Source organism: Castor canadensis, chromosome 9 (assembly GCF_047511655.1).
Source record: "Castor canadensis chromosome 9, mCasCan1.hap1v2, whole genome shotgun sequence".
Taxonomy (NCBI): Eukaryota; Metazoa; Chordata; class Mammalia; order Rodentia; family Castoridae; genus Castor; species Castor canadensis.
Window position 1 is genome coordinate 134427363 of NC_133394.1, and position 13413 is coordinate 134440775.

Genomic DNA, 13413 nt, shown 5'->3' on the forward strand with positions numbered 1-13413 from the left:
AGTGACTGCCCCAGTCCCACAGCTGTCCTGGATACGGGAAGGTGAAGGGAGCTATAAATATCATGCAAAATGGAGCTTCCAAGTTCACAGGAAGTCTGGGTGTTGTCAAGGTCTGGCTGTGGAGGAAAGGGGGCCGGGGCGCCTTCCTACTTCCTCCCAATCTTCAGTTGTAACCCCCAGTGACGCCAGGGAAAGCCGGAAGGCCTCGGTACTACAAGCCCTCTCATCTTAGGCCCAGACGCCTTTCTAGACCCATAAGCATCTGGCCTAGTGACTCAGAATGCGCCTCTGACATTCCAGGCACATGTTCTCACGGAGCTGTCCTTGTATCAGAAATCACCCTTTTCCTCTTTCCTATCACCTCAAGCCACCCCTTTCTTCAGGCCTGGCTCCAAGCTGGTGGCTAACTGCCAACTATTCTAGACTACATGCCAGGTACTTCACAAGCCACATCGCATCGCATTCTCTCAACAAATGTACCAGAAAGGTATCAGAATCCCTAGGTTAGAGATGAAAAAAATTGGGTTTGAAGACTTAAACCTTTGAGGTCATGTCAGTAGCAAACCTTGTCCAGTAGCATCCAAAGCTGCTGTACTCATAAAGCAAGTCACCCACCTGACCATCCATCTGACCCACCATCCACGCCCCCGACAAATACCTGTGCATAGCAAGACAGTGCTGTCTTTCCTCCAAAGCCATTAGGGTCAGCCCAGTGTGATACTTCTTTCCCAGTGTGTGCTCTGCTCCTCTAACTAGACTGGAAGCTCAAAAGAACAGGTGTGTCTTACAAAGCCTCACTAGGAGTTTGGATGGTCACTGACAACTGGTTGGTGACTGAACATTCCCCCTGCTTTTTTGAGCAGCCATGTCCCAGGGCACCAGCAGCCAGGAGGCAATGTAACCAGGCTTAGGGAAGGCTATTTAAGAATGGTCCAGAAAGGACAAGCCAGGTATGGTGGTACAAACCTGTAATTCCAGCTACTTGGGAGGTAGAAGTAGGAGGGGATTAGTCTGAGACTGGCCTGGGCAAAAGCATGAGTATATGCAAAACAAACTAAAAAAGCATTAAAAAAAAAAAAACCCAGAGGTTTGGAGAATGGGTCAAGTGGTTGAGTGCTTGCCTAGTAAGCATAAGGCCATGTGTTCAATCCCCAGTTCTGTCAAAAAGTGGAGAGATGAGCCCCCTACCAGAGTCCTGAGCCAGTGTCTTTCTGAGCTCAAAGGAAGCCTAGTTTAAAACTTGTTCAAAACCTTTTAACAGGAAAAGCTGCTGTCAAGAAAATCCTGCCGTGAGCTTGGAATTTTAGCTTTGACATTGTAATCAAGGGAAATGTAGTGTTCATTTTCCTGAGCAACCATTATTCTTTTTCTTTCCATTCTGCCTGTCTCCTTATATCACAATGGGATCTCTGGTGCCTGGAATAAAAATCCCAAATACTCTTCAACAGCATCCTAAGTTTTATTTTTAAAACAGTTCCTGAAGATCCTGGAGCTTGTAGCACAAAGCACAGGCAGTGAAGAAACAACAGTCTGAACCCAAGTCTGTGCTTATCCACAAGACAGTCACCTGTGCACATGCGCACTGCATGTCTGTGCTGCACTGCATCTGCCCTGGTCCTGCTCACGTTCCCCTGCCATCCTGCCAGGACTGTGCCACATTCATCTGTTCCCTCCAGGGCTTCCCCCAGGAGACCGAGACCTTCTTGAGAGCAGTGACTATGTTGTTGACATCGCCGTGGGGACAGGTCACATTTTTCAGTGCTAACTGTGATGCAGTATTGTCTGCTATGTGGTCTTACTGGACTTAATCCTGCCACACCAGTTCTGTGGGGCAGGTGCACTTCTAGTTCTCAAAAACCATTTTAGTTATAAAATCTTCAACCCCCACCCTCCCCAAAAAAGAGCTATTTGGCAGAAATATTAGGCAATCTTATTTTCCCCCATTAGTGCCAAAGTGATTGTCATCCCTGAGTGGGGAAATAAAACCCTTTTGAATGGAATTGCAAAGACTGCATGTCAAAGTGGTAGCTAAAGAAAGTAGGGCAGACAGTTGTGTATGTGTGTGTGTGTCTCTGTGTGTGTATATCTCTATGTGTGTGTGTGTGTATATCTCTATGTGGTCTCTAACAGGCCACATGATCTTGGACAAGTCCCCTTGCCAAGCCTCCCCTTGCCTAACAAAACTGAGTCTAAGGTTCAGTTTTAACACATGGGAAGTAGGGTTGGTGGTGTTGGTAGGAGTGGGGAGAGATGGGTACAAATCTGGTATGATGTGTGACTTGAAGGAGATGTTTAATAAATCATGGCTATTATTACTATGATCTTAATTGTCCCTTATTAGAGAATAGTACATCCTAATTTAGCTTAAATTTACATCAAAGCAATTTTTAATTCTCTAAAAATAATCCACCGATGTTCCCCAATCTCATGAATTCACATTGTTTAGTACTAGAATGTGAACTTGCTATCCAAGAGATAGTTGAGATCTTTTATATTCTGAGAAGATTCATGGGGCTCATTTCATTAGGTTGTCCCAAAAGATTTCAGTTTGGGCCAGGGGTGAGCACATCACAAGGAGCCCTGGCTCCAAGCAGCTGGTGACCTCAGGAACTGCAAATGAATCATGGCATGTCAAAAGACAAACTGTGAAGTGACTTGGGAATGCCCACCATAAAGGCTTCTGTTGTGTTTTATGTTGTTACTGGGTAGTTTGCCCCATCAGTCACCAACCCAGCATTTCCCAGTAGCCTGAAGTAGTGAGTTACTGATGAGGCCAGCATAGCCTAAGACAGAGGCTGGGTTCCTGCCAATGGCCTTGGGCCATCAGGAGATGTCTCTGGGCCTGGAGATGAGAGGCTTAGAAAAGTGATCTTTCATCTCTCCTTGCTTTCCCAATATTGGATTTGTAGAATACACAGACAGTATCAAAGACCCAGTGTCCACAATTCTTCTACAGACAGACCAGGAAGGAAGCTGAGGTAAATCCTCTGGGATTCTGGGTGACCTTTGCTCCCATACTGTCGGTCAGGACAGCCTTTGTCACAGCCTAGGCAGAAGACAAGGGAGAGAACGCATCTTCCTGTCCCTAGTTTAGTGTGCACATGTTCTCCCAGGTTGCTTTCTGTACTTGCTAAGGATGTCATTTTCATTGAGGCTGGGACCCAGAGAGGCAGTTTGAAACTAAAGCCATTGTGTGCTAAAATGTCCATAGGATTATACACGGGGGGGCCCCCACAGGAGGAAGGAGTACAAACTCAGCTCTGACCTGGTTCCCAGGTGACCAGGATAGAAACTTGGCAGAAGCCTCCTGGAGGGTGGCAACCACCTGAAGTGCATCCTGGTAACATCTCTGCCAAGGCTGCTCCAGCTCACATATCAGGGGAAATATGAACGGCTTCCATGTCTCAGTTCAAAACTGTGGTAAGCATGCCTTCCCAATGTGTCCATTCCACTCCCATCCTCTGCTGTCTCTTCCTTGTAGTGGTTAATTTGACATTGTATTGCCAATCTTTGCACTTCAGTTCAAAAAGCATACCTATTTTATTTCTCAGAGATGATTTTTTTTAATAAAAGGGAAGAATAGGATCTGCTAATATTTCTACCACATAGCTTTTCTTTAGAAGTGTTCTTTTATCTTGGAATAAGGCATTCCAATTGTTTTGGTCTTCCTGATTTACTCAAAACATTTTTTTTCAGGAGATCTTCAATCTGAAACTCAACATTTTCTCTCATGCCTTTCAATAGAAGGTGTTCCTCTAACCCTGTCAGCAATCTGTAGCTAGAATCAATCACTCCTTGCCCTTAATTAAATCTTCAAGTTGGAAGTTACATGGTGGGATTCTGAATTCAAAATAACAACAGGAAGAAGCAGGCTTCATTTCTTGTGGTAGCTATGCCAATTTTCCATAATCTGACCTTCAGTTGATATCAGTGGACCAGAACCTTTCTTCAAAGGAGTGTATATATTTTTATAACCTAGATGCACAAGATGACGATAGAGGATTATCTTTGGTCGTTAAAGAAGTTGGAGCATTCTTTGTTACAGATGGAAAAAATAGTCCTGTGGTTAATTAGGATCCGTGTTTGAAACTGAAAACTTGAATTGTCTTGTATTGTCACAAGGTGTGGACTCCAAATGAAGAATTAGAAGTAGCTACTTTCTTTGGGACCAATATTTAAAAGCAGATTAGATACATGACTCACACATTCTGCAGTCATGTTTTGCAGTACAGCTGAAGTCACGTGTGATTGTCAAAAAAATTCAAACATGCTCACAAGCAAGGAAACTATCTATATTCTCTTTCTTGAGCAGGCTAGCTGTATTTCTTTTTTCAGGCAAGTTTTGCTAAGACATTGCTTTCAGGATATACAGTATTTTATTCTTTCATGACCTTTTGGTTGTTTTATGAGAAAAAAACCCCTCAATGTTGTTTTTACTCCACACATTCTTTTCTTCCAGAATACGAATAAACAAATGTTCAGTTACAAGAAACACTGGCATAGCCACAAGATGCCAACGTCAAAAGAAATTTAGCTTGACAATAAAGCTTTGGTTTAAGCTTTTGCCCTTAAGCATAGAATGTACAATGTAAAATTTAAGAAACAGATGCAAAACTACATATAACTAAGAGTAGAACTCTGGTTTTGATGTTTGGCTGCTGACAACTCTCCAGCTTCTCCATGTCCCTTTCCTTTTGGTCCCACACCTGGACAAGCTGGTAAGAAGGCCTAGGCACACTTTTAGCCTTAGTGTGAAGTTCATACCATGCAAGCAGATCTGTGTGCCGGAGCCCTTGCCCCAGCCTCACCTCCTGGCCACAGTTAAAACCTCAAGCCAGTCTCCTTTCTCTCTCAAACCATTTTTGGATTGCCTTTGAGTCCTGTCCTGCTCTCCTCAGAAAGCCTCACTAGTAAGTAATAAACCCTTCCCTGCCCTCTTCTTTGTGTGTGTGTCACCATCAGTTTTGACATGTGAACCAAATTTTGGATGGGAGGAGTCCACCCTGGCTCTCAGGTTGATCACAACAGATTGGTACAACCCCATTAAAAATTGTATACATGCATTAGCTATTACACATGTGAGCAGGAAAAAAGAAAAGTACACTAAAACACTAACAATGATTTTTTTTTGTAGTAGTAGTAGTAGGATACAGGTTTTTTTCTTCATGTTTTTATGCATTTTCTGAAACTTCTGTTAGATATACATATATATGCAAAAAGCCATGCAATGTGCAATGCAGTCCAAATGTTCTGTATAGAGATAGGGATTATATGCATGAACAGAAATACCACAATCAAACTCCTTATCATACAATTAATATATACTAATAAAATAATTTTTAAAAAAGAGAAAGGAAATGCTCACATCATTTTGATTAGTTTTGTTAAATCTAATCCTGAACTACAAATAAAGAAACATGATCTGTTCTTCCTGTCTTTAAAAAAAAAGAGGAAGCATAAATGCAATAAGTTTCACTTTTTAAGCACATTTTAATTTTAATCTAATCTTTGAAACTATTTGGATGCAAGTCAGCACTGAAAAATATATTTCTGCTAAAAAAAAAAAATCCTTGTCCTGGGGACTCAAAGGCTGAACTGAACTCATTCAGATGTAGAGCCATTTAAAAATGTTAATTAAAAACGTATTAACAGCAGCATCCTGTATGTGAAATGTGGCCCTTCCCCCCCTTGCAGATTTTTACCCTAGGGACAGCAGATTCTGTTCTGCAGACTTCCCTTTAGGTAGACTGGGGTAGGGAAGGGTGTAACTATTAAAAGCCAGACAATCACGACTGCCCTGTGCAAGAGGTTTAAGCAGCAAGTTGTAGAGCTAATATTCAGAACCTGGCCATCTGACTTAAAAGTGCATTTTGTGATGCCCTCCCCCGCAACCCTTATCCTCCCACCTTGGGAGGAACCTGACGATCCAACCAGCTTTAAAGGGGCTGAACAAAGGATGGCCAGCTCAGGAGAGGGCCTTCCATCTCAAGTCACCCTGACAGCTTGAGCAACACAGCTTGCTGGGTCCCCTCCAGAGTCTGACTCACTACTCTTGGGATGTACCTGAGGATTATTTCTAACAGGTTCCAGTGATGCTGATGCCACCTTCAGGGACCACACTGAGAACCAGTGGGTGAGAGCAAGGACCTTAATGCTGGGACTTTGCAAGTTACTTGGTTCCTGGCCTGGATCCCAAAAGGAGGCCTTAAGAGTTTATCTAACTGACTGGATGCTTAAGGCAGCCAAAAGGCCTGCACATCATTGCTGAGCCTTCCAGTCATGAGTGCAAGCTGGGTTGTTTCTTTACTCATCAGAGACGTCCCTCCAGAGTTGCTCGGCTTCCTCCCTTGTCCTCTGTTGGCTAATTAGCTATCGTTTAAGTGAGGTTTCACTAAGCTAAGTAATTGCTTATGGGCCTGGAAATTTCTTCTCTTAATTCATCCTCAAAAGCCTACATTTAAGTAGTAACCCCAATGGAAGTGGAGAGAGTAACTCATGCATTGTTTGACTGAGGAGATGGGCAGCCTCTCCCAAGAGGTCCAACAGCTTGCACTGTGAGCACCTGGACACGTGCTGGGTGGGACAGTGGGCTTGGGGAGGTCCTTGAGCCACCTCCTGGGAGAAATGAATCTGTCCCTAAGCAACATGGAAGATTAATTATGCCTGATGCTCTCGGTAGAGAGAAGAAACCTGCTCAGCCTCTGGGCTTCGTGAACTCTCCTAGGTCCCCAAACGGCTTTCCCTGAATGGTTTGACACTGGCAGGAAATTAAAAAGAGGCTCAAGAATGGGAGGTAGTGGAGGGGTACTAATTTCAGAGAGTAAATTGGTTATGCTCAATGACGACTTTTAGCAAGGTAAATTTTACCACATTCCAGATAAATAGAGCTTAGAAAAACCTTAGTGAACTAGGCCTAAATGAAAAATGTAGAGTAATCCCACTGTAGAAACTGAGACATAGAGAATTACCTACGTGGCTGCCTTCACACTGGGCATTCTAAGGTTTCAGTTTTCCCTCAGTTCCTTCCTTTCTGGGACACCTAGAGAAAGCAGATTCTTTTGCTCTACTGAAGAGGTTAACTTTTGGTGTTATTCTGGGTAAGCGTTGCACCATCTCTGATCTGGCCAGTTAAGGCTTTCAGGGAATTCCTCAGTTTTGGTGCACTCAGAGGGCAGGCCATACCAACCTGTGCTTTGCCAAGCATCCCCCTGCGGCTCTGCAGGCCAGGGGAGCCAAGTCAAAACTCTGGGCTGAACTCAACGCAGACCTGCACACACTTGGTAAGTCCCTCACAACCTGCTGACGACAGTTGCTTGGGTCTTGCCAGAGGAGAAATATGTAAATTATAAGCTGGAGTGAGAACAGTGCATGTTAAGTCCTGCCATACTTGCAGCTGTCAAACCAAATCGCACATGTCATAGATGGATCAGGGTGAAAAACAAATCAAGTTCCGTCATGCTGTGTCTCTTAGGCATTCATCTCCATGGACTTTTTATTCTCCTGGCTTAAATTCCCTAGTTTTTTGGCCAAGACTTTGCAATTTTGATTTAGTCCAAAACTCAATTAAGTACCCAGAGGACCAGGCAAGTACCCCAGGTACTGCTGAGAAGCCTGGATACAGGAAACCAGGGAAAAGCAAGAAGGACAGACCAGGGAAAGAAAGACAGATGGTGACTGCACAGGCAGGGAGAAAGAAGAGCCTGATCACCCCTGGCCCACTCTGCCAAAGGAACTACATGCCTATTCAGCTAGGTGAGTCTGCCCAGCTCAGCTCAGGTGTAGAGTATCTGCAGGGTCACACAAGAGCCTGCAGCACCCTCCCCCACCTCCCAGAATTCATTATTTTATCTCACTTGGAGCTGATAGGCCAGGACTGAGCCTTAGAGAGGCTTGCCTTGATTCTGTCCCACTTGCACTTATTGATGTTGTTGAAGGAAACCTCGCTTAGTTTTATTGTACTTCCTAAAACTCCTTGGAGTAGCAGCATCTGCCATCTGGGGACTTGTCCTGAATGCAGATCGTGGGCCCCATCCTGGGTCTACTGAACCAGCACCTGGAATTTGAGAAGCTCTCCCAAACTTGACTGTACTACAAAATCACTTGGAGAATTTTAAAATACTTATCTTAACTGAGAGGGGTTCTGGCCTAGGAATCAGGACTTGTAGGTGATTCCAATGGGCTTGCCTAAAGTATCTTCAGATTTTCTCCTTGACCAGTGCTTCTCATATTTTAATGGACATAGAAATCACCTGGCAGTCCTGCAAAAATTCAGTAGGCTCTAGCAACTGAAAATGTCATTTTTACATGATCCCCAATTATGCCAATGTGCTGGTCCAAGGATCAGACTTAAGAAGCAACACATTAAGGCATATGATAATGACCAGCTGATGGACAGACAGTGGCATAAATACCAGTAAACTGTAATCGTGCTCTACTTGGACCAGCTGGCAGGAATATGGGAGAAAGACGGCAGGATTCAGAGTTGAGCACATCTGGGTTTTCCTTCTTCCCCCACAAACTGGGGAACCTTGAACAAATTACATAATCTTTCTGAATATCAGTTTTCTCAATGTGAAAATGGGGATAAATTGGGTGAGGTGGTGCATACCTGTAATCCCAGCACTCAGAAGGCTAGAACTGACAAGATCTAGGCCAGACTGGCCTACAAAGCAAGACCCTGTCCCAAAATAAATAAAGAAAATAGGGATAGTAGGGATCAGAAAGACTACTAGATCTATGTAAGGATATAAAGTAACCAACTGCCCCAGTGTTTCCTGTAGAAAAATACCAAAACAAAGAAACAGAACAAATTAAAAAAAAAACAAATCAAGAAAACTTTGAATTGGATTTGAAATCACATATTGAAAAAGCACACCATAACCTTCAGAATGTGACCATAAAACAACCAACACCAAGACATTTTTGTTTATTTCTTAGCTTAAGGAAAAAGAAAAAAATCCTTAGGAAATCTAGGCAAAATCACTTAAAAGGGAAAGAAAATCAGACTAGTTCTAAGCAAGAAGAAAATAGAGTAACAAATTTAAAATACTCAAGGAAAAAATATGAGTCAAGAATTTTATATTCAACCTTATACTTTTTTTTTTTCAAGTAAAAGACACATACATGCTGTTTTCACTTTAGGGATTATTGTTTCTCCTTTGGGCCTTTTTGGAGCAGTTCACTAGAAAACAAGCATCAAACAACAAAAATAACTAGCAAGACATTGACATAGTACTGGTAATGAGTATTCATTATAGTTACTTGTAGAACTAAAACTAAATAGAGCTAAATGTAAGAGACTATACTGTGTCTGACAATGTGCTCTGACAATAGAGATATGGTACAACTGTATACGCAATGGTGCTAAAATGGGAGAACAGATGACAATGACATTGAAAAACTTTTGTGTTGGGATCATAGTTTTATTTGCTTGAGATTACTGTATGTGAATTGTTGAAGGAAATGAATGATTATAGATATTTTATCCCATCACCTCCTTGAGTACCATAATTAGGGTTTTTACTTAAGTAAAAACCCTAAGTCTGTATTTGAATTGGAAGTTACCTCTAAATATCTGGAAAGACTTAGTAACAATAATCAATCCAGTAGCAGCGAATAACTCTAACATTAGATTGTGGTATGGAAGTATTATTTTCTGTTACAAAAATTTAGGGCTTCTTATGGAATTGGCTGATTTCAGGTTTGGGGTAGAAATTGTACAAGATGAATTTTGATCATCTTGACATACCAGACAACAAGCAAATTTTCAGTGATGACCAGAGTCATATCAAGAGAATTCAGCAGGCTCCTTGAAGGGTTTTTTTTTTTTTTTTTTTTTTCATTTTTCTTTTATTATTCATATGTGCATACAAGGCTTGGTTTATTTCTCCCCCCTGCCCCCACCCCCTCCCTTACCACCCACTCCACCCCCTCCCACTCCCCCCCTCAATACCCAGCAGAAACTATTTTGCCCTTATCTCTAATTTTGTTGTAGAGAGAGTATAAGCAATAATAGGAAGGAACAAGGGGTTTTGCTGGTTGAGATAAGGATAGCTATACAGGGCATTGACTCACATTGATTTCCTGTGCGTGGGTGTTACCTTCTAGGTTAATTCTTTTTAATCTAACCTTTATTCTAGTTCCTGGTCCCCTTTTCCTATTGGCCTCAGTTGCTTTAAGGTATCTGCTTTAGTTTCTCTGCATTAAGGGCAACAAATGCTAGTTAGTTTTTTAGGTGTCTTACCTATCCTCACCCCTCCCTTGTGTGCTCTTGCTTTTATCATGTGCTCATAGTCCAATCCCCTTGTTGTGTTTGCCCTTGATCTAATGTCCACATATGAGGGAGAACATACGATTTTTGGTCTTTTGAGCCAGGCTAACCTCACTCAGAATGATGTTCTCCAATTCCATCCATTTACCAGCAAATGATAACATTTCGTTCTTCTTCATGGCTGCATAAAATTCCATTGTGTATAGATACCACATTTTCTTAATCCATTCGTCAGTGGTGGGGCATCTTGGCTGTTTCCATAACTTGGCTATTGTGAATAGTGCCGCAATAAACATGGATGTGCAGGTGCCTCTGGAGTAACAGTCTTTTGGGTATATCCCCAAGAGTGGTATTGCTGGATCAAATGGTAGATCGATGTCCAGCTTTTTAAGTAGCCTCCAAATTTTTTTCCAGAGTGGTTGTACTAGTCTACATTCCCACCAACAGTGTAAGAGGGTTCCTTTTTCCCCGCATCCTCGCCAACACCTGTTGTTGGTGGTGTTGCTGATGATGGCTATTCTAACAGGGGTGAGGTGGAATCTTAGTGTGGTTTTAATTTGCATTTCCTTTATTGCTAGAGATGGTGAGCATTTTTTCATGTGTTTTCTGGCCATTTGAATTTCTTCTTTTGAGAAAGTTCTGTTTAGTTCACCTGCCCATTTCTTTATTGGTTCATTAGTTTTGGGAGAATTTAGTTTTTTAAGTTCCCTGTATATTCTGGTTATCAGTCCTTTGTCTGATGTATAGTTGGCAAATATTTTCTCCCACTCTGTGGGTGTTCTCTTCAGTTTAGAGACCATTTCTTTTGATGAACCGAAGCTTTTTAGTTTTATGAGGTCCCATTTATCTATGCTATCTCTTAGTTGCTGTGCTGCTGGGGTTTCATTGAGAAAGTTCTTACCTATACCTACTAACTCCAGAGTGTTTCCTACTCTTTCTTGTATCAACTTAAGAGTTTGGGGTCTGATATTAAGATCCTTGATCCATTTTGAGTTAATCTTGGTATAGGGTGATATACATGGATCTAGTTTCAGTTTTTTGCAGACTGCTAACCAGTTTTCCCAGCAGTTTTTGTTGAAGAGGCTGCTATTTCTCCATCGTATATTTTTAGCTCCTTTGTCAAAGATAAGTTGCTTATAGTTGTGTGGCTTCATATCTGGATCCTCTATTCTGTTCCACTGGTCTTCATGTCTGTTTTTGTGCCAGTACCATGCTGTTTTTATTATTATTGCTTTGTAATATAGTTTGAAGTCAGGTATTGTGATACCTCCTGCATTGTTCTTTTGACTGAGTATTGCCTTGGCTATTCGTGGCCTCTTGTGTTTCCATATAAATTTAACAGTAGATTTTTCAATCTCTTTGATGAATGTCATTGGAATTTTGATGGGAATTGCATTAAACATGTAGATTACTTTTGGGAGTATAGACATTTTTACTATGTTGATTCTACCAATCCATGAGCATGGGAGATCTCTCCACTTTCTATAGTCTTCCTCAATCTCTTTCTTCAGAAGTGTATAGTTTTCCTTGTAGAGGTCTTTCACATCTTTTGTTAGGTTTACACCTAGGTATTTGATTTTTTTTGAGGCTATTGTAAATGGAATTGTTTTCATACATTCTTTTTCCGTTTGCTCATTGTTAGTGTATAGAAATGCTAATGATTTTTCTATGTTGATTTTATATCCTGCTACCTTGCTATAGCTATTGATGATGTCTAGAAGCTTCTGAGTAGAGTTTTTTGGGTCTTTAAGGTATAGGATCATGTCGTCTGCAAATAGGGATATTTTGACAGTTTCTTTCCTATTTGTATTCCTTTTATTCCTTCTTCTTGCCTAATTGCTCTGGCTAGGAATTCCAGTACTATGTTGAATAGGAGTGGAGATAGTGGGCATCCTTGTCTGGTTCCTGATTTTAGAGGGAATGGTTTTAATTTTTCTCCGTTAAGTATAATGCTGGCTGTAGGTTTGTCATATATAGCTTTTATAATGTTGAGGAACTTTCCTTCTATTCCTAGTTTTCTTAGAGCTTTTATCATGAAATGATGTTGGATCTTATCAAAGGCTTTTTCTGCATCTATTGAGATGATCAAGTGGTTTTTGTCTTTGCTTCTGTTAATGTGGTTTATTACGTTTATTGATTTTCGTATGTTGAACCACTCCTGCATCCCTGGGATGAAGCCTACCTGGTCGTGGTGGATAATCTTTTTGATGTGTTGCTGAATTCGATTTGCCATTATTTTGTTGAGGATTTTTGCATCAATGTTCATTAAGGAGATTGGCCTATAGTTCTCCTTTTTGGAGGTGTCTTTGCCTGGTTTTGGGATAAGTGTAATAGTGGCTTCATAAAATGTGTTTGGCAGTTTTCCTTCCCTTTCTATTTCATGGAACAGTTTAAGGAGGATTGGTATCAGTTCTTCTTTAAAGGTCTGATAGAATTCAGCAGAGAATCCATCAGGTCCTGGACTTTTCTTTTTGGGGAGACTCTTGATTGCTGCTTCAATTTCATTTTGTGTTATAGGTCTATTCAGGTGATTAATTTCCTCTTGGTTCAGTTTTGGATGATCATATGTATCTAGAAATCTGTCCATTTCTTTTAGATTTTCAAATTTATTTGAATATAGGTTCTCAAAGTAGTCTCTGATGATTTCCTGGACTTCCATGGTTTTTGTTGTTATCTCCCCTTTTGCATTCCTGATTCTACTAATTTGGGTTTTTTCTCTCCTCATTTTAGTCAGGTTTGCCAGGGGTCTATCGATCTTGTTTATTTTTTCAAAGAACCAACTTTTTGTTTCATTAATTCTTTGTATGGTTTTTTTGGTTTCTATTTTGTTGATTTCAGCTCTTATTTTTATTATTTCTCTCCTTCTATTTGTTTTGGGATTTGCTTGTTCTTGTTTTTCTAGGAGTTTGAGATGTATCATTAGGTCATTGATTTGGGATCTTTCAATCTTTTTAATATATGCACTCATGGCTATAAACTTTCCTCTCAAGACTGCCTTAGCTGTGTCCCATAGGTTCTGGTAGGTTGTGTTTTCATTTTCATTGACTTCTAGGAACTTTTTAATTTCCTCTTTTATTGCATCGATGATCCATTCTTCATTAAGTAATGAGTTATTTAGTTTCCAGCTGTTTGCATGTTTTTTG